Below are 27,813 nucleotides of genomic sequence, written 5' to 3' on the forward strand. Positions count from 1 at the left end.
GACAACTCATGCTTGTCATGATTCTACAGTAATCATGTTTGCCCTTTGGTAGAGCCTTTGTTATCATATCTGCTCCATTTCTATCAGTGTGGATTTTCTCAAACTACAATTACTTCCGTTCCAGTACATCTCATATCCAATGATACCTTACATGGATGTGTTTGGATTTACAATGGAAACTCGAATTCTTACTTATATGGATACGAGATGTACTGGAACGGAAGTAGTTGTAGCTTGAGAAAATCCATACTGACAAAAATGGAGCAGATATGATGACAAAGGCTCTACCAAAGGGCAAACATGACTACTGTAGAAGCATGGCAGGCATGAGTTGTCCCTCTTTATGAGTCGGAAGGGAAGTTTGTGGGGTCCTCTCATAAAGTGACAAATAGTCACCCAAAATGTGGAAAATGAGATTTCTCTCTTAGCCACTATATTTGACAAAGTGAAAGAGAGGAAATCTCTTTCACTCTTTCTCTCTCACTCTCCTGATCTATCTAAATCTCATATGGGTGATAAACCCATTAATAAGGACGGCACCTCCTTTGACAAAATGACAAAGGAGATAAGAGACGTCCGTTTTTCTCTCATACAGACTTTTTAGCTTTTGTATAGTGAATGCGTTAAACTCTCTGTAGAAACGTGATGATAAACATAATCATCTAACCATTGACGAATGAAGCCAATGGCCTTCCAATCTAGGACTTTCCATTATGCTTCAGACATTTGCTCTAGTTTTGACAATGCACATTTTATGGGAGCATACAAGTTTTTGCAATATAGCAAATCTTCCATCTTAGATTTCCATATCATCCAGTTGCTCCCGTTCAAGTTGATCATCCGTCCTACGGCGCTTGCCTCCATCGACATCTTTTACAATCAGTCATGCGAACCACTAGTTGGAAAAAATACAGAAAGACAATTCACTCTTTTCCCTCCTATGTAAAGATCGATAGAGAAAAGTACAAAAAAAAGGTATTTGTGAATAGTGCTGGTGTGAATAGTGGCTGTGTGGGGGCCCACGTGAATAGTACATGTGTGGGACCCACGTGAAGGATAACAAAATAAATAATCACGGAAGAAACATAGACACAACAATATACGTGGTTCGGCTTTGCCTACATCCACAGGCGTAATGGGATTTTCACCATGAGAAAGTTGAAATACAAAACTTGTACAGTGCTTGGATTTATAACCAAAACCAACACTGTATCCAAAACTGGATACCCTATACACCCTCTCTCAACCCTTGAAGAATTTCAAACCCACTACTCCAACACATAAAGCACTTCACTCGACTCTCAGAACTCTGAACTTAATAAGTTCTCTCGCTCACTTATTTCTCTCCTCTCAAGCAAACCCCCCCCCCTATTTATAGATGGAGAGGGGAACGTTAAAGAGAGAAAACTGGACATCTCTTATCTCCTTTATCATTTTGTCAAAGGAGGTGCCGACCTTATTAATGGGTTTGTCACCCATATAAGATTTAGAGAGAGAGAGAGAGAGAGAGAGAGAGAGAGAGAGAGAGAGAGATTTCCTCTCTTTCACTTTGTCAAAGATAGTGGCTGAGAGAGAAATCTCATTTTCCACATTTTTTGTGACTATTTGTCACTTTATGAGAGGACCCACAATAATTACACTATATAGCATATACATGAGAAATATAAGAATCTAGAAAAGCCCAACTATTGATTAGTGCACAGTAGAACCGTGACTGCAAGTTTGTAATGTAGAAGCTGAAACTGGGCCCGAGAAGGACTCATGGTAAGAATAGCTACAAGCTGATGATCAGTAGCAACAGACTGAATAGAGAGCAACAAGTAGCAACAAGCTTTCGCACATATTAGAAATCTACCTCTATATGTAAGTTGAATCCATGTTGGTAAAGTGAAATTCAATAATAATATTGTAATGGGATTACACTATATACATAATATTGAAAAAACTAAGGTTATCTTAAAACTTTTAATTTTTTCGATCTAATTTAATCACTTCTCTGGATCTAGGTATTTAAAGGCCTTTATTGAATGTGACCGTATCAACCCAATCAACTTTTTCCTAACTTACATGTTGTTAGCAAGGAAAGATATTTCGCCTTCCGCTGGGTTCGCTGGGCGAAAGGGCAATATTTCGCCCCAAGTTGCTATTAAAAGTTTAAAACCATGGAAGAGGTAGCTGGGTCCCACACAAAGACAAAACATCACTCGTTGTCAACCTGCAATGTAAAGTTTGAAAACCACTCATTGTCACTGCAATGTAAAGTTTGAAAATCACTTGTTGTCAACATCACTCGGTGTCAACCACCGGCAGTTCTTCCATTACTATTAAATAAAGTAATGTAAAGTTTGAAAATATCCTGCCATCCTGCAAAACATCACTCACACTCAATCAGTATTCACGTTTACCTTTAAAAAATAGATATATTTTTAATAATTCCATGGTTCTCCTTGAACCACGTGTGTGGCTGAATTGCAAATGTCAAAAAAAGTTAAAACTTCATCTTCATCACTTCATTCATCTTCGGTGATTTCTTGCAGGTGCAGCGTCCGTTTTTTGCCAACTCGCCGGAGCAGGACGAAGTGCTAGCCACCGGTAGTTCTTCCATTCTGCTTCTCGTTGTTGTTCTCTCTTTTGTTTCTTTCTTCTTCTTCTCCTTCAACCCAACGATTTACATTTGATTTCGCTGGAAAACCGACGATATTTAAACAATATCGTTTTGTCCCCTGGTTTCGGTTTGCCAGGGGGTGAAATCACTGAATTTTGGCAATATTTAGCCGAACGGCGAAAAAAAGTTCCATGGTTGTTAGAACTATTTTCTTCCAGATCTAATGTGGTCATTTATTTACTTTAATCAGAAATATATTGAACTAAAAATGGGGATACAAATAAATCATATATGTAAGCGGATTGCAAGAAATATGGAAAAGATCGGAACTCCAACAATGGTATTACCATTGCAAGGTAACCTTCTAACCAGGAAACAGTAATAATAAAACATTCATAACCATGAAAAATCTAAGGATCCGTTTGATAACCCACCAAAAAACAAAAAAAAATTGACTGAAAACCATTTTGTTTCTCATGATTTTTGCTATGTAAATTGAAATTTATGAAAATTTTTGTCTTAAGAAACACTTACGACATAACAACTATTTGTTGTTCAATCTGTTTTTTAAAGCAAAAATTGGGTACAAATTGGGTTTAAGTAAAATTAAATAGAAGGAAAATTTTGTGGAATTTAGCACTTTAAACATAACAAACTTGCTAAAATCCTCTCAATACTCTGATAGAGCTCTTCCATTCATGGCAAGAGAAGGATGAGAGTTGGAGTTTGAAGAGGAGGATGAGAGTTGGACTTGGAGTCGAATTAGGAATTAGAGTTGGAGGATCAGTACAAAGAGATATATAAACCACTCACTCCACACTCCAGAAGCAAGTTTTATTAAACGCTTAAAAAGTGTTTCTGCTTCAAAAAACACTAAGAACTAGGGGTGTCAACGGTGCGGTTTGGAGCGGTTTCAGGCTGGGCTTAACGGTTTCGGTGCAGTTTCGGTTTGGTGCGGTTTGGGTTCGGGTTGGTTAGCGGTTTGGGCTAATGGTTTGGACTAAATTAAAAATCAATATTGAAACTTATTTTTATTTTTCCTCAACTCTTCACACAAAAAACTACGATAGAGAGAGGAAGAAGACTCCAAGTAAATCTAGTGATGGCATTAGCTTGATGCCTTGATCCAAACACCCCCAACCCCAAAAAAATAAAAAATTTAGATTCTTCCATCATGTGTAGGTCAACCTTACAATCTTCACCCAATGAAATCAGATTTATATGAAGGCTCAACTTAAAATTACTTGTGATAAGAAATAGATTTGCTAGAGCCTAGTAACAACACATGGTCCATTGGTCCTACCATAATGGCATACAATGTAACAATTACGAAAACATGATTCTAATTTCTAAATATCCAAGAATAAAAACACTTAAACACCATTACAAAAAAGCTCTATTTTGAAAGGAATAAACAAAGGCCAAAGGGTAACAACAAACACAAGAAAGTAACTTAGAGAAACTTCAATGAGTTCATCCAAATTCCAAAAGCATTGAATTTCAACCTCCTTCTTAACTGTTGAATACTTTGTTCAAGTCCACCTATTTGGATCAAATCAAATAAAACATGAGAAATGAGAATAAATAAAAAATAAAAAGCTAAGCTACTTTAAAATCGAAGTCTTAACAACATGACAAAAAAATCATAACATAATAGAATGTATGCTACTAGATTTCAAATGGTTTAATAGTACACTACCTTAGTATTTAAAAGTTAGAACAAGCGAGAGGAAGTAGCAGCTGTTGAACTTGATGCCAAGACGCTTCCTAGCACATTGCCTAACGATTGTTTAACTCATCAAGATCATCAACAGAGTTCAGCTACACACCAAAGTAAACAAGTTATTAATTGATAAACGAAAGTTCATTATAAAATATGTGATTAAAGGGAGGGAAGGGAAATGGGGAAGAAAAAAAACCTCTGAAATCAACATCAAACACCCAATCTCAAGACATATTAATGCTTCAGCGTTAGTTGGTAGTAGCTTGCTTCGATACTTATCAATGACACGACCTCCAAGACTAAAAGTGACTCGGATGCCACAGCTTGAAACTGGAATAGCTAGTACATCACGAGCCATTCGAGCAACATCCGGATATCTTGACCCATTAGCCTTCCAATAAGCCAACACATCAAAATTATCATCATTATCGTGCATGGGATCTTTGGGTCAGATAGATAAAAAATCTAGCTGAGATGTACATTCACTATCCAATTCAGCTATCACAGATGCCGTAAATTCCTAAGGAAAACATAAATTGTTAGTAATATTAGTAATTAATATAGAAATTTACAATTCTAAAAAATAAAATAATAGAATTTAAGGAAAGACTAAGGAATCACATTTACTTACAGTTCTTGTTCTAAATTTTCCAAGACGAGGAGGCATTGCACTTGATGGATTCTCATTTCCACTTTTATGCAAACTCTTGTATTCATCAAACAGTTGATATAGTTCAATCTTGACTTTGTTGAACATAACATTGGCATTTGAGTCTAAAGGAGCAACTTTTGAAAATGCCCATTTTACAAAATCAAGCTTGTAACGAGGGTCAAATATCAAAGCAATGGCTAAAATTATACTATAACCACTCCAATACTTGTCAAATTTCTTTTTCATCTCTATTGCCATTGACCTCATGAAACTTCTTTCATTTGAAATCTCCTCTAACAAATTTAGATGTATCTCCCATATATTGACAAAGTATAGATTGGATGTAGGATATTTGGAGCCAGACAATAAGACAGTAATTTCATAAAAAGGATGCAAGAAACCTATCAAACATTCAATCTTTGACCATTGATCTGAATTGGGGCATGCTTGATAATTGCTCTCCAAATCCTTAAGAACTTCAAATGCTTTTCGATAAAAAAATTGCAGATTCAAGCATAAGATAAGTTGAGTTCCACCTTTTGGTGACATCTCCATGTAATTCCTTATTACTTTCCAATCCCACTTGCTAACAAACTTCCAAAAACTTTACCTTCCTTGATTGAGATGCTTTCACATAGGTTACACTGGATCGCACTAACTCTACAGACTCATCAATATATTTTAATCCATCATGCACAATTAAGTTAAGAATGTGTGCACAACACCTATTGTGAAAAAATTCTCCATTACATAGAAGAGCATTCTTGAAGTTTAAATTCCTTTTCAACATCTCAACAAAACTGAAATTAGAAGTAGCATTATCCAAAGTAATTGAAAACAATTTTCTTTCAATGCCCCAATCATTCATAATTTGAGAAACCATGTTACAAATATGCATACCAGTATGAGGGGGTGACATTATGCAAAAACTCAATAACTTCTTATGTAACACCCAATCCTTATCAATGTAATGTGCAGTTAATGAAATATACCCATCATTGGATATGGATGTCCACAAATCACTTGTCAAAAAGATCTTACCATTAAAAGAGTAAAGCAAAGACTTGATTCTATTACCCTCTGATCGGAAAAGCTTCAAAATCTCAGTCATTTGTGTATTTCTACTTATATGAGTATAGTCCGAAAAAAGGTAAGAGATCAATTCCTTAAATTCCTCATACTCAACAAAAGCTAATGGTAACTCATGTTTAACCACAAGCCTAGTGATTTTGTCATGTACAAAATCTTGATCCTTCTTTTTGTCTCTTACTATCATTTGCCCTTCATTTCTAACCATAAGCATTTGTCCCACATCAACATTTTCCCTCTTTGGACAAATTTGAAGATGTCTTCGAAGAGTTCCAGTTCCATTTCTAGTACTATTAGCCTTATATATCTTTCTACATTTTTGCATTCATCTCTTTCTATTCCATCCTAAAAATCTTTTACATCAAGTACATTGAAGTCATCCCATACTGTACTTCTTCTACCCCTCTTTAAAGTTGTTGCAGTAGTTATGGTAGCTTCACTAAATTGAGATACCATGGATGGCACTTCAGGATATCCCAATGCATCATCAGTCATCTCATCAACATCAAGCTCATCTACATTGATAGGTCTTCTTGACATTTTCCTAATCAACCAAAATAAATGTGATATAGTAATATACTATTGAGTACAATTAATAAAATTCAATATTAATAATAAGATGAGATGAAAATGTTTTTAATCGTAATCTATAATTGTCACCATAAATCATAATGAACATTCTCATGCACACATATTTAGAATATAATAATTAGAAGATTTGATAGATCATAAATACAACTATACAAAGTTAAGGCAAAATGAAAAGAAGATGTTTTCATTTATCTAAAGAAAACTTAAGCCTACGGTTTAAGTGAGTTTACCATCAAAAAATAACCTCTTCTTATCAAATTAATAAATAAATAAAAAAAATGATGGTCAGAAGAAGGAGGGTAAGAATTTGCTAGGATTTCTAGTGAACGTGCAGTGGAGACATTGATTTGATCATTGATTTGATGACATTATTCTGAGTCTTTTCTGTTCAGATTTGGAAAAAGAAATCTTAACATTTAAGCCTCATTGTGAAGCAGGAGAACTGATTCCATAACATCCAGAATGTTCTATAGTTTTTTTTCCTATTGAACCGCAGATGTTGTGAAAAGTTTACTCCATAAGGATGCAAGAAAATCGACGAATGATTGTGAGATTACCTGGAATCGCCAAGGAGATTAAGAGCAAGAAAAAGAAGAACCAAGAAAGCAGAATCTCGTTGCCGCTTGCTTGCTTCCGAGGTTACCACTGCTTGCTGCTAACGTTAAGTAAAATTGTAAAAGTGAAAATCCTTTACGAAACAGTGAAAGAAATTCTGCAACTAAAAGTGAAACCAGAAAGGCATAAACGGTAAGGATTAACCGATTAAGGAATTAAGGCTTTAGGTTCTTTTTTGTTTTTGGTAGAAAACTAAGGTGGTAGGTTTCTAAAATTAAATGAAATAGCCAAATAGGGTTTGCTACCGTTTTGGTAAAATTCAAAATTTAAAATAATGAAAATTTTGAAATTTAAAATTTAAATTCTCAAGAATATGAAATGTGAGGTGGGTTGAAGTTGAACAATGAGTTAATGCGCCATAACCGTAAGGAATAAGGGGTTTTTTTTTTAATTTTTTATTTATTCAAACGGGTTAACGGGCTGGGGTTCGGGCCCTTCGGCTAGCCGGCCGCACACGGGCTGGCCTGGCCCAGCCCGAAACCGTTTGGGCTAAGGGTCTTCAGCCCAAACATAGCCCATTAAGGTTCGGTTCGGGCCGGTTCGGGCTATAATGGACCGGTTCGGTCCGATTTCAACGATTCGGGTTGAAAATTGACACCCCTACTAAGAACCAATTCTGGTGTCTCTCAAAGTAAAAACACTTGGTGGGTTATTAAAAGGGTCCTAAATCTCGACCTACCTAGGGCATCTTCCTATAAGTCATTTCTTTGTCAAAGAAAAACACTGAAAGACACGTAATTTGTTTGATGTGCTGGGTTTGAGGTTGTTTTGTATTCTGCTAGTCCATGTAATTAGAGTTTGAATGTAATTGTAATTGAAACAGATTTTGTGTCAATTACTTATATAGGGATTCTAATTATATGGAGGATTAAGATATTGGGTTTTCCTATAAATATTTTCTTGAGTTTTTTACATGACACTCGCTATTTTTAGGGTGAAACTAGCGAACACCCACTATTATGTTGTTAATTACATGGCACCCACATGAAAAATTATAAGTTACCCACAATTAAGTTTTGCTATTAAGTGAAGTGTAAAATGACCTAAATGACCTTTGAGCAATTAAATTACTTAATTGCCCCCATTTAATACCCTCCCATATTCAACCTACCAATGAAGGGAAAATCCCTTCACCCATCTTCTACCTATCCCTCATTAGAAACCACCAAACCTTTTCCCTCCGGCGACCACCACACATCTTCTACCCCTCTCTTTCTCTCATTCTATGAGTAAGATCTGGAAGATAAAATTCATGGCTAATTGTTTCTTTAGAAAATGTACCTATCTGTGTTGTACATGTAAAAGACTACAATCTATCTTCTCCGACCACCCCTCTTTGGATTTTTAGCGACTTTGGGAGCTCGGCTTTCTAAAGAGAGTCTAGGTGTTTTGCATAGACTGGATCGGTGGCTAAATCTTTAATTTGAGTTTGATTCTTGATGGGAGAAACTACATGAACTGATAGGTAGAGAGAATAGGGATTTGGACCAGTAGATGAGAGCTGAACTCAAACCTGGATAGGTAGGTCAATTCGTGAATTCTCTTGGATTCTAACATTGGAAAAAGCATCCGGAGTTCAAGATTCAATCTTTGTTTGATTTCTTAAGAGTTGTAGAATTTCTTCTTCAGGTGACCAAGCAGCTCCACCATCGACGAAGAAGAAGTGGAACCTCCCAGAGATGCCTGGTAAGTTTGGTACATGTTCATTCCAAGCTTGTTCAAGACAAATAGACGAGATCCATATCCTAATTAATGTTTATTTCTTCCCACTTGCAGATCCTGATGTTGAGGTAATTGACCTATCGCTGAGAACTTTAATGGCGACGAATTGGTTCATCTGTGAGATTTGCAACAACAATTTCTCTAGTAGTAACTAGAAAATTCTATGTATAGCAAGCATCATAGTATGTATAATCTCCAAATTATCGAATTACAAAGCAAGATTTATCGATGGAGAAAAGAAACAAAAGAGATGTTAATTACGGCCCCAACAATTTAAATACACGACTATTCAGAGGGATTCCTCTTAGGGATGTCAATCGTGCGGTTTCGGGCGGTTTCGGACTGGGCTTAACGGTTTCGGGCTCAAAAGCACTTAGCCCAAACACGGCCCGTTAGTAAAATAACGGTTTCGGGCCGGTTTCGGTTTGGTGCACTTTGGGTTCAGGCTAACTAATGGTTTGTGCTGACGGTGTATACATGGGTTGACTAATGGTTTGGACTAACAATTTATGATATGCAAGAAAAAGAACAAAAAAGAAATAGTTGAGCATCTTGTAAAAAGAGCCAAAATTCTATGAAAAAACAAAATTGCTATTGATCAATTTTCATTAAGAAATGAAAAGTCATTCAATATTGTAGAAATCCCACCCACTTTGTAGAAATTGAGAACCCAGATAGCAAGTAGTAACATAGAAACTGCAAGCTCATTCTTTAGGCTCTACCGGATAGTCTTTCTAAAACAAATTTTCAAACCAAAACCCTTTTAAATTCCAACTTGTGCTATGGCTTATGATCTCTTGAAACTGGGTATTTTTTTGTGAGAATGTTAATTTTTTTCCCCTTTTATGAAATCAATATCTTTTTTTTGGGTTGGTATTTAATTTGAAATGCAAAAGAAATACCTTTGGATAGGATAAATATTTACTTGATTTAAACAAACTTGATACATTCAATTGGACATTCATACTTAACTCTTCTAATTGTCCCTTACAAGTAGTAGAATGACTATTTGATCTTTGAATGCATGTTCAATTTTTTCGATAGTCTATACCAACTACCTAGTGGTAAATATGATAATTCAAACAATATTTAATGTTAAATTATAAAACGGGTTATAACGGGTTGTGGTTTGGGTTCAGGGTTGATGCGGGCTCGCAACCTTCAGCCCAATTACTGCCCATTAAGGTTCGGTTCGGGCTATAACGGGCCGGTGCGGTTCAGTTTTAACGGTTCGAGTTGCAAATTGACACCCCTAATTCCTTTATTTGTCTTAGCTTCAGCTTGTATCGTCGATCTTGTCGCCCTTGAAAGCAATGGATTCCGGGACAATTGAGCAGCGACTTGCCTGCTTAGAAGAGGAACTAGAAGAGGAGCAAGGGGGGAAGATTGAGCGAGACGCGCACAAAGGGGGGGAAAATGGGGGGGGAAAAAAGGGGGGGGGGGGGGGGGGGGGGGGGGGGGGGGGGGGGGGGGGGGGGGGGGGGGGGGGGTGGGGGGGAGAGGGGGGGGGGGGGGGGGGGGGGGGGACCCCACACCGGGGGGAGAGAAGAAAGGGAGGGAGGAAATTAAAAAAAAACACAAAAACAAAAAAAAAAAGAAGGAAAAGTAAAAAAAAAAAGAGAAAAGGAGAGAAAAAAAGAAGGAAAAAAGGGGGGGGGGGGGGGGGGGGCCCAACAAAAAGGAAAAAAAAAAAAAAGAAAAGAAAAAAAAAGAAAAAATAAAGAAAGGAAAAAAAAAGAAAAAAATAAAAGGAAGGAAAGGAAGGAGAAGAAGAAAAAAAAAAGAAAAAAAAAAAATAATAAATAATATTTATTATGGATGTCCATTACCCCAAAGAGATTGTACTTCCAATTGAAGATCTCAATTACCTCAGGATGCAATATTGGTGAAGATCACAACCATCTCATTACACAATATTGGCAGTCAATATTTCCATTCTATGCACCTTCTATCTTGGGCGGCAATATATCTTTCCATATCAAGAATATCTTATTGTGTGCAAGAATCATATATTGTATTTCCATATCAGAGTAGATGCTCCTTCTACTATAAATATGTAATGCACTCAACTGAATGAATTAGTTCTGATTGAACTCATCTTGTCTTTCTTCTTTGTATTCAATATCTTCTTTATTTTATAACACGTTATCAGCACGATTCCGCTCGAAGAACGAATCCGCTCGAAGTATTGCGTTTTGAGAAGAAAGACAGCAAACTATGTATCATTATGCTTTCTATTCCAAAGTGAAAAGAATGATCGACCTCCTCGCACGTTTTTGTAAACAATGGAGTTTACCTTATTCATCTTGAAATGTAAGTGCATCATGATAAAAAGGTATGTGTTTTATTGAATCTAAGAATCAATCAAATAATAAGATATTATGTTGCTTTAACGATTGTGGTTTTATTTATTGTATATAGTGGTTGCTAGCTTTGCACCACAAATATTGTTAAATGCACCTGAAGTTGCAAGATTTGAAACTGTAAATGAATACAGTTCTATAGATGCACATGAAGTTGCAAGATTTGAAACTGTAAATGAATACAGTTCTACAGATGCACATGAAGTTGCAAGATTTGAAAGCGAATAAACGAGATGCACGGCGAGCACTTGAAGTTGCAAGATTTGAAACCGTAAATAAGTACGATTCTGAGAGATGTACATGAAGTTGCAAGATTTGAAACTGTAAATAAATACAGTTCTGTAGTTTTTTAAATTAATTCTCTTTTGAAATTATAAGGAAAAAATATTATTCATGAAAATATCCCAGCAAATTTTCAAGTTTCAGATTTGTTGTTACAATAGTAATATTGTAAAAGGAGTTTTAAGAAATACTCTGAATGATATCATGCCTATTTGTGGCTGAGTAAAATAATGGACTATTAATGAAAACTCATGAAGTTCGTCTTATTGGTTATGTTTCATTCCCTGAAGTGAATGCATCAATTCATGATATGCCTGAAAGAAGGCAAAATTAAAATTATGGTCATAACTGTGGAAGAGGATGAGGCAAAAGACGGAATAATTACCGTCATTATTATGGAAGTAAATAAGAGAATAATAAGGATTCTCAATATAACAAATCAAGAAGTGAAGATAATATTTCTTACCGATGTGGTATGAAAGCTATTAGATCTGTATTTGTCATACTCCACAATATTTAATTAAGTTTTGTAAAGCCTTAATTAAAGAAATAAAAATAATGTGGAGATAAATTGGATTTTCCAAAATCATGATACTTGAGCAATTTTTGCCTATAAAAGAAATGATTTTGATGGCCTCACAGATACTACACATCTAGATGCTGCAAACTTCTTTGAAGATAATAGTTGAAGATTTGATTATGTAATTATTTTCTCTTCAAATCTCATCTCATAAGTTAGTTTATCTTAAATTTAATCTTTTTCCTCTATAATTTTTTTTTTATTGACTTTCTATATATCTTTTGATATATTTTGTATCATTTTGATGAAGAATGTGAATATTCTCTTATATGCTATGACGCATATTATACTAAGAGAAAAATATACATATTTCTCTTATTTAATGACGTGGAAGCCAATGTTCATATAAAATCGGTAGTACAACATTGATTGGAAGCTCTGGAAGAGCTAATCTATTATTATCTGGGAGATAAAATTGGCTATGAATAATTCATTATTTTGTAGTAAGTTTCAAAGCTATTTGCCAAAATGATTATCAAATTGAGATTACAAATAATGGTATAAGTAAATATCTATACAAAGGTATTCGATATTTCTCCCAATTTGTACTACACGAATATCGCATGGTTGAAACACATGCTTGGGTAAATCAAATGAATATTTATTCCAATAATTTTATTATTTGGCATGACCGGTTGGACCATCCCAGATCAAGTATGATGCAAAAAATTATTGAAAATTCAATTGTCATCCATTGAAGAACCAGAAGATTATTCAATTAAGTGAATTTTCTTATATTGTTTGTTCTCAAGAAAAAAATTATTATTAAATATTCACCAGCTAAAGTTGAGATTGAACATTCTACGTTTTTGAAACGTATAGATGGTGAATATATGGGCCCATTCACCTATCATGTGGATCATTCAGATAATATATGATTTTAATAGATGCATCTATAAAGTGGTCACATGTATGTTCATTATGAACTCGCAATTTGATGTTTGCGAGATTGTTTGCTCAAATAATGAGATTAAAAGCATAATTTATGGATTATAAGATAAAAGACAGTTTGTCTTGATAATGCTGGCGAATTTACATTTCAAGCTTTATGATTATTGTATAACAACTGAGATCACAGTTGAATAGCCTGTTGTTTATGTTTATATCCAAAATGGTTTAGCAAAATCATTTATTAAATGTCTTCAATTAATAGCTAAACCATTGGTTATGAGAACAAAGCATCATTTGTACGCATCAGGCCAAAAGGTTGTTATAAATTCTCCCTATTACAATTGGCTTATGGTCAGAAGCCAAATATTTCTCATCTTAAAATTTTTGAATGTGCGGCTTACGTTCCAATTGCTCCACCACAGCGCACAAAGATGAGTCCCAAAATAAAGTTGGGAATATATGTTGGATATAAATTTCCTTATATAATTCAATATATTGCTAAGGATAGGAGATTTATTTAATGCAATACTTGCTGAGTATTATTTTGATGAATTAGTTTTTCCAACATGAAAGGGAGATAATAAACAGTTGGAAAAAGAGATTGATTGTATGCATTATCATTATCTCATTAGATCCTCGCACTGAGCATTGTGAACTTGAAGTTCAAAGGATAATGCAATAAATATTATGAATCAACTGCTAGATTTGTTGACCTGCTAAGAGTTATTAAATCTCATATTCCAGCTGTAAATGCTCCAATTAGAATTGATGTCCCAGCAGAACAATCTATCAGTGCAAATGAAATTAAACCACGTTTAAAACGTGGAAGATCAATCGGTTCCAAGGATAAAATCCTAGAAAAGGAAAGGAGCAAATGATCAAGATGGTCATAATATGGAGACAATTGATTATGAAGATCTTGAAGACATAACTTTCTATAAAACCCCAGAAAAGGTTCAAGTACTTGAAAATAATGAAGAGATCTCGATTAGTTATGTAATTGCAAGAAAAAGATGGAACCAAAAAGAAAAAGTTGTCGACAACATTTTTGTATATTATGTTATTGTTGAAATAATACAACAAGACGAGGATCTTGAACATAAATTTGTTGATGAATATAAATCAATAAATGATTGGCCAAAATGTATAGATGCAATTCAAGCAGAATTGAATTCGCTTGAAAAATTAAGTTTTTGGACCTATAGTCCAACATCTGAAGGTATAAAGCCAGTGGGGTACAATTGAGTTTTCTGCGAAAAAATGAAATGAGAAAAAGAATGAAATCATGATATATAAATCATGAATTATGGCACAAGAATTTTCGCAGATGCCTGGCATTGATTACATGGAAACATGTTCTCTTGTAGTGGATGCAATCACCTTCAGATATCTTATTAATCTGGCAGTATATGAAAATTTTGACATGCGTCTAATGGATATTATTACAGCCTATTTATATGGCTCACTCGAGTGTGAAATATATATGAAAATCCCTGAAGGATTCAAAATGACTGAAGCATATAAAAATTTCTAGGAAGTTTGTTCAATAAGGCTTCAAAGATTATCAAGGCATATATGGTAATCTTCTTAGTGGATATTTACTAAATGAAAAGCATAAAAATGATCCAATTTATTATTGTGCATTTACTAAAGGATATGGATCTAATTTTAGTAAGTATATATGATGGTGATTTAAATATTGATGGGTCTTCTTTAGGCAATCCAGGAAGGTCTGGCGGTGGAGGAGTCTTTCGAAATGAAATTGCTGCGGTGGTTTTCAATTTCAGTATTTTTTTAAATGTTAAAACCAACTTTGAGGCTGAATTGGAAACTTTCATTCACGGATTACGTTGGGCAAGGCATTTACAAATTAATAAGCTTTGGGTAGAAAGTGATTCAAAAGCTGTGGTGACTTTAATACAGCAGAAGAAAATACCTTGGTATATCTTTCATATGTGGAGAGAGTTACAAGAATATTTGTTGACTATAGATTGGAAGATTTCACATTGCTATCGTGAAACTAATACAGTGGCAGATTTTTTGGCAAATTCGGCAGCTAGAACAGGAATTTCTGATATTAACATTCCTTGGTTAGCTTAAATCCTTAATGAACTTTATGTGGATGCCTCTAGACGTCCTAGATTTCGTTTTATAAGTTAGTGGTTTCTAATCTAAGCAGGAACCAGTGAGGAAGGGTGTATTGGGGGCAACAGTTGTTGCGGGTAAGGGAGGTTGGTTCTTTATACGGTATTAATTGATGTATTTTTAATATTTTTTTTTCGCTTAATATAATGATCCTTTTAGCGGAAAAAAAATATCATCGAAACTCCTGAAGAGTTTCCAAAAACAGTATATTATTTTAAGAAAGTTGAAAATGAAAAGTATAAAAATGATCCAATTTATTATTGTGCCTTTATTAAAGGATATAGATCTAATTTTAGTAAGTATATATGATGGTGATTTAAATATCATCGAAACTCCTAAAGAGTTTCCAAAAACAGTAGATTATTTTAAGAAAGTTGAAATGAAAATCTTGAAAAGACAATGTTTTGTCTTGATTTGTAAATTGAGCATTTGACGAATGAAATATTCGTTCATCAATCAACTTATATAGAGAATATTTTGAAGAGATTTTATCTAGATAAAATACATCTATTGAGTACCCCAATGGTTGTGAGATCGCTCAATATAAAGAAAAATTCATTTCGACCCCAAGAAAACAGTGGAGAATTTCTTGGTCCTGAAGTACCATATCTTAGTGCAATTGGGGCATTAATGTATCTTGCTGATAATACACAATCGGATGTAGCATTTTCTATAAGTGTATTAACAAGATTTATTTATTCTCCAATACGAAGACACTGAAATGTTATAAAACATACATTTCAGTATATTCGAGAAATTATTGACATGATATTATTTTATGAATGTGGATATCAACTTACTAGTTTTGCAGAGATGCGGGATATTTATCCGATCTACATAAAACTAGATCTCAAACATGCTATTTATTTTCAAGTGAATGTTAGCTATTTTATATTTGGTTAAGATCAATGATACAATACATTCATGAAGCATACAGTTTTCTTCTAGAAGAATGAATTTCAACAATATTATATGAAGATTATGCTGCATGCAAAGCTCAATTGAATGGATGATACATCAAAGAAGATAGAACGAAGCATATTTCACCGAAATATTTCTTCACTCTTGATCTTCAATGAAATGGTGAAATATATGTTCATTGAATTCGTTCAAGTGATAACTTGACAGGTTTATTTATTGAGGCGTTGCCTACTTCAAATGTTGAGAAGTTGGTATATGATAATGGAATGTACGTATTCAAAGATACTCAATGATGTTATCATCAGGGGGAGTAAAATACGTGCTGCACTCTTTTTCCCTTAACCAAGGTTTTGTCCCACTGGGTTTTCCTGGTAAGGTTTTTAATGAGGCAGCTACCAATATGTATTATTTAGATATGTATACTCTTTTTCCTTCACTAAGATTTTTTTCCCACAGGGTTTTTCTTAGTAAGGTTTTAACGAGGTACATTATCTATTGATGGACATCCAAGGGGGAGTGTTATAAATAATATTTATTATGGATGTCCATTACCCCAAAGAGATTGTACTTCCAATTGAAGATCTCAATTACCTCAGGATACAATATTGGTGAAGATCACAACCATCTCATTATACAATATTGGCAGTCAATATTTCCATTCTATGCACCTTCTATCTTGGGCGGCAATCTATCTTTCCATATCAAGAATATCTTATTGTGTGCAAGAATCATATATTGTATTTCCATATCAGAGTAGATGCTCCTTCTACTATAAATATGTAATGCACTCAACTGAATGAATTAGTTCTGATTGAACTCATCTTGTCTTTCTTCTTTGTATTCAATATCTTCTTTATTTTATAACACTTCTTCTTTTTTCCCCTCTTTCAGGTGGATGTAGACAATTTTCCTTGCCCACGATAAAAATCCTTGTTGTTGTAAGTGTGTTTTACTTGTGTTATTTTTCATAGTTATGCATCCATCCCCAACATGATGACTTGCGATGAAATTTGTCTTATTGCTATAATCTAAATTCAACATTAATCAAATGTAGAGGCCGGAGGGATTGCTTTCATGTTTCTTTACCCATTTTCTTGCAAAGTACCTCATAATATTGATCATGAAGGAAGATCAATTGTGACTTTTTCAAGAAATACAATCTAAGAGTTGATTATTCGAGAGATGGCAATGGGGAGAGTAAGAAAGAAAACGTACTATTTGCTCTGATAAATAAAGGGAAGGCACAACAGTTTATTCTGAGAACCGTCATTTTCATCTGGTCTAATTCCTTGCAAACTCATAAGCAGCAATTGTTCTAATTAATGACCTTATTAATTTCCTGAATCAATTCACGTACAGTAGTTGCATGTAGGGTGTCAACAGTGCAGTTTTGGGTTGAAAAACATTTAGCACAAACATGGCCCATTAGCAAAATAATGGTTTCGGGCCGGTTTCGATTTGGTGCGGTTTGTGTTCGGGCTCACTAACAGTTTGGGCTAACGGTTTAGATTCGGGTTAACTAACGGTTTATGGTGTGCAAGAAAAACAACAACAATAAATAATTGAGCATCTTACAACAAAAGCCAAAATTCTACGAAAAGCAAAGTTGCTATTGGTCAATTTCCATTAAAAAAATTCACCAATTCTATAGAAATCAAGAATCTAAATATTTAAGTATTAGAATGACTACTTGATCTTTGAATTCATGTTTAATTTTTTAATTGTTTATACCAACTATCTAGTGGTAATATATTGATTCAAATACTATTTAATATAAAATATTATTTACCCAAAAAAATTAATTTATGTAAAATTACAAAACGGGCTATAACGGATTGCGGTTCGGTTTCGGGCTACAAATTGACACTCCTAGTTGCATGGCTTCACTTTCCATGCCCACTGCCGTAACCGGACCCGTATCCACAACCTTCACCATAACCAGACCCACTTCCTGAACCGTGGCCTTCGCCACAGCCCTCACCATATCCAAAGCCAGACCCTTGGCCTGAACCAGATCCATCCCCACGACCGGAGCCTGAACCAGCCCCTGATCCAGCACCCGAACCGGCACCCGAGCTCAAACCAGAGCCTGAGCCACTGCCACCACCACCTAAGCCAATGTCAACACCAGCACCAAGACCAATTCCAAGTCCAAACCCAAGTCATTTCTTGCTATTCGACTCTCAGCAACAATAGAAGACAGAACAAGCAGCAGTGCAAAAAGAGGCAGTGACTTCAACCGACCAATAGAAGAACAAACAATATAAAACAGTCAAAACCCTTGCTTGAGAAGAAGCAGGAAATGAATTTCTTGTCTCAGAGAGTGAGAAATCAATCAACTTAGGTGAAGTCAAAAGAGTTTCTTCTCAGAGGAAGAGATCTAAGGGAATGGAGTTTTATAGTTGTAGATGTTAGTGGGTTGTTAGTGCTTGAAACTTAGTAGAGATGAAGTGGAAGATAGATGGTATTAGCCCACGAAGTATTTCTTGATACCTGGTCTGACAGAACTTGTGGTGCAGAGATCGTTTCAAAAGGCTCAGTAGAGAGGCTGTTTTTGCTGCATTAGTTTTTAAGATCTAGCGTGGACACGTTTGTGGCTGATGCTTGCCCATGAGAGCCGACCCACCATAGTGGAGCAAGGTTTTATCTGAAAACGTTATTGCTAGCTTTTTGGCCAAGTATCTGAAGGTAGGTATCATTAAGAGCTCAGGTGTCCATTGATTGTCAGCTTGGATTGTTACTTCTTTTCCCTTCTCTTGGCCGACAAAACTAGTGGAAGGCTGGTAGGATTCACAACCATTCTAGTAATTCAACAGATAAGGTTTAACTAATTAATCATTACAGTTTGGTAATTCATTGAAAGACAGTTTTTGACATACTTGTAAAAAAAAAAAAAAAAAAATTATCCAAAACCATTTGATAAAGCTATTTAATTCTCATGATGTTTAAAGATACATTAAATTATATGAAAATTTTTGCTTTAAGAAATACTTCTGATGCACATCTATTTTTTAAACTAAAGTTGGGCATGGAATGCGTATCCATAGAATTTTCATCCTAAACATAAAGAGCCTACTAAAACCCTCTCAAACTATGATAGAACTCCTTCCATTTATTGCTTCTGCAATCCTAACAATAAGGATCATTTGGTTCTTGATCTCCGATGACCAAAGTGTCTATTTTTCTCTATCTCCAATGAAACCCTAAACCGTGTCTTTGCAAAAGGTGTCCTTGTCTTTCATAGCGTCTTTTGATACTATTTCTACTTCGAGGAATAAGTTTGATCAAGTGCCTATAAAAGTAGATATTTCAACTTCCAAAAACACTTTAAACTACTTCTGATTTTTCTCATAACAGAAACACTTGATAAGTTATCAAATAGGTCTTTAACTCTTAAGTCATATTACAACACTTTTAGTTCCCATATTTTAATTCTATCTTCTAATTAACAAAGTATTAAGTCGCCCCCTCTTATTTTTGTTGGTACTTCACTGCTTTTTACCACTTCCACATTGTTTTCATCACCAACTATGCAAGTGTGGTCATCTCTTTATATGTGATCCACACTTCCCTTTCTTATTTCCATTATATTCCATTTATTTATACATTCATGCATCATACTAACATCTTGCAAATCCCCTTCACGATTCTGCATTTCAATATCACATCTTCATGCATGTTTCATATTCTCAATAACTTTATCCTGTCAATGCCTAGTATTCTTCATCCGTTTTATGATTTCATGTTTTATTCATGATCTCAAGCATCTTCTTGTAATCTCATACTTCCCTTAAATTTAAAATGATTTCATGTTTTACTCATGATCTCAAGCATTTTCTTGTAATCTCATAGTTCCCTCTTTGTATTCAATACTCTTCTCAGGCCTCTCAACTTAAATTCTTTTTTCATGGGAATTTTTCCATAATTTTATTATTATTGTCTTTGGCCTTATGGGAATTTGAACTCTTGGTCTTATACAATGAGGTGATGGTATTTACCAATTGAGCTAGCCCCTTGAGGCTTGTTTTTCTTAATAATTCTCGTGTAATGATTATAAGAAACATCAAAATTGGCCGTAACTTAGAGATATTTCCTAGAGTACCCTTGTATTTCTATCCCATCTCTTATGTATCCATGTAATATTAATAAACATCAAATATCAGTCTCAGATACACTGAGAGATTTCATTCTTATTTGTGTATTCTCATATGGTATCCGTCGGGAGGTCGATCTTCTCCCCCTTCTTCCTTCTTCTTTCTTCTTGAGTCTCTTCTAGATTCTTGGAATTCTTGTTGTGTTCATTAATTTTCATTCGTGTATGATTTGTGTTAGAACAAATACTATGAAATAACAAATCGAAAAATAAACAAAAACGAAAACACACAGAGATTTAACATGGTTCACACACCTATTGATATGCTACGTCCACGGGCGAAGAAGAAGAGTTTTTTTACCATGTAGAAGAAGAACAAAAGGAGATCTCACAACCAATCGCCAAGAACGGTGTTACAAGAACTCTCACTCAAAACCCTAGTCGAAATTCCCAAATCTCTTAATGATGTGGTAGGAGAAACATAATATATATATATATACAGACTCCAATTTGGTAAACGGGTCGACTCATCGGGTCAGGTTGCACGGTATCTTGAGGCTCCGCCCCTGCAACCCCCACCACAGATCTTGAAACAGGTCATTCGGATCAGCCACCAAAATATGTTGGTGCAGGTACATCTTCTGAATCGGGTACAAGAATTTGAATTAAAAGATGACAATTGGTATTCTTGAAAATTTGTGTTGTGTTCTTGCCTGATGGAATCCATATCATCTATATCTGATCTCTAGTCACATGAATCTTCTTTGTCTCTGTTGCTCAACAATATTCCCCATTTTCTATCAATCAGACTCTCCTCCAACAAATATTTGGTGTTGTGATCCCTATTTGTTTGCCTTCTTAAGACTCGTAATCTAACAGGGTTTTTTGATGGATCGACTCCTTGCCCTTCCCCCTTTCTGAGGTTGTCTTCTTCAACATAGACACCTAATCTGACGTACTTTACTTGGTAGCATCAGACCAGGCTATTATGAGCTAGATATTGTCTTCCCTCACAGAGGTTGTGCACTCCCAAGTCGTTGCAATCCCTACCTCATTCAAGGTTTGGAAGGCTCTTGCCAAGACATATGCATCTTCTCAAGTTTGCATTATGTAGCTTCGGATGCAACTTCATAGCATCAGGAAATTGTTATCTACTTCAGGGCAAGAAGATAGTCAATGCTCTTGCCCTTGCTAATCACCTATTTTAGATGTTGATCTTGTTTTGTATGTTTTTGGTGGATTTAGATATGACTTTCAATCCTTTGTGACTTCTATAACAACTCCTGAGACACATGTTTGCCTCTCTGATCTTCATGGTATGCTACTATGTGAGGATATTAGAGTTGCTTCTGCTTTTCAAGATTTGACCAAATCACAACTCAAGTTGCATCTACAAATCTTTCCTCTAAATCTTCAAGCTCTAGACCTAACCATTGTGGTTCTAATAGTTATAGTCGCTTCTCTTGACCATAAAACCATGGTGGATCAGCTACTAATCATCATGGTGGTTGACAAAGCTCTAACACTACTCAACTTTTCTACCAATTCGCTTAGGTGATTCAGCTTCTTTCTATTTCTGATTCTTCATTTCTTCTTATATATATCTTGCATGTTCCCACTACTTCTCACAAATTATCTTCAATTAGCAAATTCGTTGGTGACCTTGCACTTAAAAGAGGAGAGTTCATAAATGAAATTGAAAAAATAAATGTTAAAAGATAAAAACGGAAAATTGAGCATTGTGCTGACGAGCATAGCTTCTATAAGATTATAAGTCATGATACCTAGTGTACCCAAATGGGAGCACATGAAACAAGACTGGAAAGTGGAAATATAAGGTGTAGGCCGATGATACCTACCTACGAGGGATACCAAGCCTAGTGCCAAGAGACTGAAATTGGGAACCTAGTATGGGAATTCTCACGACTAAGACTGAATGCCACTTGGGTGGATTAGACTGAGGCGTCCTCTCCATAGGTGAAGCTTGGGTCTAAGACTTAAGGAAATGAAAGTAAATAAATTGAAAAGAGAAACTGATAGACAACGGAGCTGAATTGTAGTCTTTACCATAAAGAAAAATGGAATGAGTTGCTTGTTTGATACACCATGTAGGTTGCATAGTTGTGCATCTATACTGGGGGTGTACCCTGTTGATCGGCCAACCAGCTTATGGATGGAGTCTACTACCTTCCTGCTTAATAATTCTATGCTTCTCCCATCATGGCCTTATCTGCTATCAAGGCTACTCTAGACTCATGGCATCTTCATCTCGAAAATTTTGGCTTTGGCATTTTATGTCCCTCAAGCTTTTGTCACCTTTATCAATACCAGGGAACATCCTGTTTGTCTTACTGATCTGCAAGGTCTTCTTTACTGTGAAGAAATTCGACTTGCCTTTGCTTTGCAAGACTTGGCTAATATCTCTACACATGCTGCCTCTTCTTCTACAACCTTTAATATAATTTCTCATGTGCGTCCTCCTCGGTCTAATTTTGGTCCTTCACCTCACAATAATTCTTGTTTTCATGGCGGTCGTTCTGGTAGATTTCATACTTAGGGAGGGGGCCGAGGTGGTCGTTCTCATAGTGGATTATTTTGTCAACTCTGTGAGACGTATGGTCATCATGTTAAGAATTGTTATTAGCGATACATTGGTCCTCCTTCTCAATTTACTAGTTGTGTTGTTCCTCCCTCTTTCTCTAGAGGTTCTGAAAATCCTCAAGCTTATGTTGCTGGATCTTCAAGATCGGTTATGCAGTGGCTTCCAGACACCGGTGCAACTCACCACATCACCTCTGACTTGAATGCAATTAGTTCACCTTTTGAATATATTGGTCCTGATATTGTGCAAATTGAAGATGGATCAGGTTTGTCAATCAAGCATGTTGGTAATTCCAGTGTTAGAGTTGGTGATTCTTCTTTCAAATTAACTAATGTTCTTCATGTTCCAAAGGTTGCTCAAAATTTGTTATTTGTTCACAAATTTTCTATTAACAATGATGTATTCTTTGAATTTCATGGGGACTACTTCTATGTTAAGAATCGTTGCTTGGGCCACATCCTTCTCACAGGGCTTGTCAATAGTTGAGTATATTCCCTATCAGTGGTGACATCTTCTTCTGCTACTATTATGGCTTTGTTTGTTGTAAGTGCCACTCCTAATCCTTGGCATTTACATTTCAATCATGCTAATTTCTCTATTGTTAGTAGGGTCATTTGTACTTTTTCCTTGCCTTCTATTGGTAATAAGTCTTCTTTTGTGACATCCAGCCCAAACCTAGCCCGGGATACCCTATTTGTTTTGGGATAAAGAAAGACTTGTTTAATGTTAGACCTTGAAGTTGGACCTTGATTTCAATGTTGTTATCCTTGAAAGCCTTAGGAGGCCATATCCGGCCTTATCCTTACCCTGATCCGGCCCGGAATTTGTATTGTCTGTTGATCCAATGACCCGAAGTGGTGGGAAAAGTCCTTGTATACCCTTTTGGTTGATGATTTGGTGTCGGAGCCCAAGCCCATGGACATTGACGATGATGCCCCTCACTTGAGAGCGTTGTCAGTGTTAGTTTTGAATCTGCGCACCGAAGAGGGGTGAATTAGTTGGTAGACCTAATGAACACCTGTGCACAATCCAAAAGTATTTCCCGAAACTAGACTTCTTGATGGACTTGTAGGAGAAAACCCCACCCAATTTGACCCCATATAGCCCTCCAAATCCCTGTCCGAAGTTGCTGAACTATGTCTGGCAAATCCTGCTTGCGCATCGAAGAAGGTGAGCTTAGTTGGTAGACCTAATGAATTCCCATGCTTGATCCAAAGGTATTTCTGGAAACTAGACTTCTTGATTGACTTGTAGGAGAAAACCTCACTCAATTTGACCTTGTATAGCCTTCCGAATCCCTGTTTGAAGTTGCTGAACTATTCCTGAAAATCCTGTTGAGACTCTGTTGGTCGATACTATTGGTCGATACTATCAACCAAAGGTATCGACCAAAACAAGCCCAGAATCGTGAAAAAGATGCTGTTTGGATATTCCTTTGTCCTTTTAAGTGAAACCTCGAACCTAAATCATTATTTCACTCATTTCAACATCTGAGAACGTGGGAAAGCTCCTCTAAGCCTCTTCCTTGGCTTGGGTGATGATCTTCTACAAGAATCATTGTTTCTCTTCTCTAATCTCTTCTCCAAGGTATGTAATCTCTCACTCTCTCTCTAATCTACTTCTACCTCATCTTGTTCTTGCTACTGAGTTCGTGGAGAAGGTGCTGCAACCTTGCAACCACCTCTTCTACAAGCTCTCTTGGGTTGATTAAACCTCTCTTCATTCTTTCCATGCTATGATTCTCATACATGATGTTCTTGCTTTCTTATTTTGATTTTCCTCTTCTTTACAACATGAATTCATCTCTTAATCTGATTTTCTCTTTCAATTAGGTCTGATTATATGTTAGTAATTGTCTATATTCTGCTGCTCATCATTCTATTGATTAAATTCCTAAGTTCTCTTGCAATTTCAGTTGATTCCATTGAAGAACATGATTCTTGCAAGTTTAAACCTAGGACCTCAATTTGGGGGTTTTCAATTTGACCATTGGATCATGTTAATTCTTGCTACATAGCCTCTTGCTACTGTTCCTAGCGTCCCCTCCAAGTTTCGTATCGATCCGAGACCCGGAAGACCAATTTTGAGCCAAAACCCAAAGAAATAGCCAATGCCATGATTAACAACTCTTGAACTTGATATGCCAATTTGGGGATTTCTAATTTGACCATTGGATGATGTTAATTCTTTGATAATTAGTGTCTCTATATTGTGTTTGAACTGTTCTCCAAGTTTCGTATCAATCCGAGACTCGAAAGACCAATTTTGAGCCAAAACCCAAAAATCCCATTTTGCTGTCCAAGACTCTGTTGGTCAATACTATTGGTCGATACCATCAACCCAATGTATCAACCAACAAGGTTGCTGTCAGAAACTTTTTCCCAGTTTTGATCCATTCGATCTTCGATTGTTTTGATTTCTTCTCTAATCCTTCATGTATGTTTGTTTAGGGCTTTAAGACTATAATTGGACCATTCTCTTGTGACTTCGGATCATCTTCTTCACAATTTGAGGTAAGGATGGTTATTGCCATATAACATAGACTGTATGACTTTTACACTGCTGTTGGTAACTTAGTAGACTTAACTTATTAATTGATTTTAGACATCATATGACTACTGTAGTTACCTTATGACAGTAACACCATGCTTAATTACTTGATTTATCATGTTTACTTATTCTTGTCATTTATTTATATACTGTATTATGAGATGTTATGACATGTTTTCAATATGATAATGTATTGTTGATATGTAATGGATGGAAATAAGCATGTGATTGCTTAGGTATGATTTGGGATTGGGGAGTGCCCTCTTGGTACTTCTGTCCTTGGACATCGGAGGGAATAGTATGGGATGTTCTCCGAAGATGCCCATCGACGCTTTCCTGGATCATTGGATGACATACATAGGACTTGTCTAGATGTATGGCTAGGATGCCCCTGTCATATCAGACCCGAATCGGAAGGGCATTGAGACCGAACGACCCGTGGTAGTAGTGTGGATTTGTGGGCGCTCAAGACTGGTAACCACTCCGTGAGAGGACATAAATTGCATTGCGGATACCCGGAAGGGGCCATTTATTGGTAGGGTTGCAAATGGCTAGACTTGGGCTCACGGGCACTCAAGACCGGTGAAATGATCCGTGAGGGGACGTGAGAGCTTCCCGTTTACCATTTGTGGATGACCAATAGAGGGTTGATGAGTCCGGTGAGTAATATCCGTGACTCTAGTGTGAAGGATACCGGAAAGGATCCCGAGAGGGGAGGAATGGACGTATCTGGAACTGACATGATATGACTAAGTAGATGACTTGCATTGGGCTAGGCTTTACTTTGACATGCGCCAATACTTAGACCAAATGGTGATGTGAGAGAGTGGTGACTGAAACCCCCAACCATGGATTTGTCCGAGAGGGATGCAGGACCCAACTTTCCCCCCGGTGATGAGTGACTGAGACTACCCAAAGAAGTATGGTGCTATGACTTAAAGCATGTCTACCATAGAGACCAGCATACTTAGAGTTAGAATCATATTTGCATCTTATGTCTCATATCATCTGCATCAGTTCATGATTGATATCATATGGCTTATGTATTATGGAATAACTTTCCTTGCTTGAGTTCTTTTGAACTCACTCCTTTTTGCAACATATTTTGTTAGACTTTTCTCGCAGGTACTCCTCTCGTTGATTTGTGACGGTCAACACTTTGAGGACTAAGTTGGTGACTCATACCACTTTGGCTACGGTGACTACATCGGTGAAGGCTATCAGTTCAAGACTCATATTTGTCAGGAGTAGATCCGGCCTGGCTTAGTTTCTTATGATTATGTTATTGAGGAGACATTGTATAAGTTAGAAGAAACTGTAACTTAGTTGCTTACCTTTTTATTTTCCTTCTTTGGAGATTTGGTTGTAACCTTTACCTTATTTCGATCTACCTTCCGCACAGTTGTCTTTTGATTTGGTACTTGTTATTCCGCACTCTGATGTTCGTTGTGATCCTTCTGTGATCATTTCTTAACTTTTATTATTAGATTACTTGAATACTATAAATTGTTCTTGCTTTTGATTATATTATTGTGATAAGTGGATATGATCGTTCCTAAACTGGATCTGTTGGGCTGTGGATCACTCCCGAGTAACCCAGATAGGGTACCCCCTGGGTGGATTTAGGGCGGGATGTGACATCTTTGGTTTGTGCTCCTTGTCAATTTGGAAAATCCCATAAGCTTCCATTTCATAAGTGTAATGTTCATTCTTCTGGCCCCCTCCAACTTGTATATTCTGACCTCTCGGGTCCTTGTCATGCTGCTTCCAATGAAGGACATCGATATTATGTCTCCTTTGTTGATGACTACACCCGTTTTACTTGGCTTTATACTATAGCAAATAAATCTGATGCTTTACACATTTTTCAACTTTTAAAACTTCTTGTTGAAAATCAAGGCCAAAAGTTAGATAGGGGCTGGGCAGGCCAAAGAGTAATCCCAAGCCCGCTCTTGGCCTTGACCTACCCTTAGGGCCAAATATTTGAGCTCAGGACATGTCAGGGCTACCAGGGCCAAACTTGCACCCCCTACATGGTCATCATTCAACTGGACCTTCTTCTTTATTGATTAATGGGCTTGAGCTTACTAAAATAGCTTTATCATCATCAAATTTTAATGAATCTATAGCACCTTTATGCACACACCCCATGGTCATCCATTCTCAAGATGGGACAAGTGTATCTAGAGTTTCCTATAACCTTTGTGTCACACCCCACCCAGTAGGATCCGGTCATACCCGAATACTCGTGGGGGCCGGTGATACACTACATGACCAAGGTTCTGTGCCAAATCCATACTACCATACAACATAGCATAATCGAAGGACAAGAATAAATTAAAGTAAAGAGTACTAATCAAGCAATCAAAATGTTATTACAGTTATCCAT

General features: G+C 36.2%; 1 pseudogene; it reads right to left on the reverse strand.

The window, feature by feature from the left end:
* Positions 1-4,412: 4,412 nt before the first annotated feature.
* LOC149018464 (zinc finger BED domain-containing protein RICESLEEPER 2-like) lies at positions 4,413-6,609 on the reverse strand (annotated as a pseudogene).
* Positions 6,610-27,813: the final 21,204 nt, after the last annotated feature.

Source organism: Hakea prostrata, chromosome 4 (genome assembly GCF_041222555.1).
Source record: "Hakea prostrata isolate BN-2017 chromosome 4, UWA_Hpros_2, whole genome shotgun sequence".
NCBI lineage: Eukaryota > Viridiplantae > Streptophyta > Magnoliopsida > Proteales > Proteaceae > Hakea > Hakea prostrata.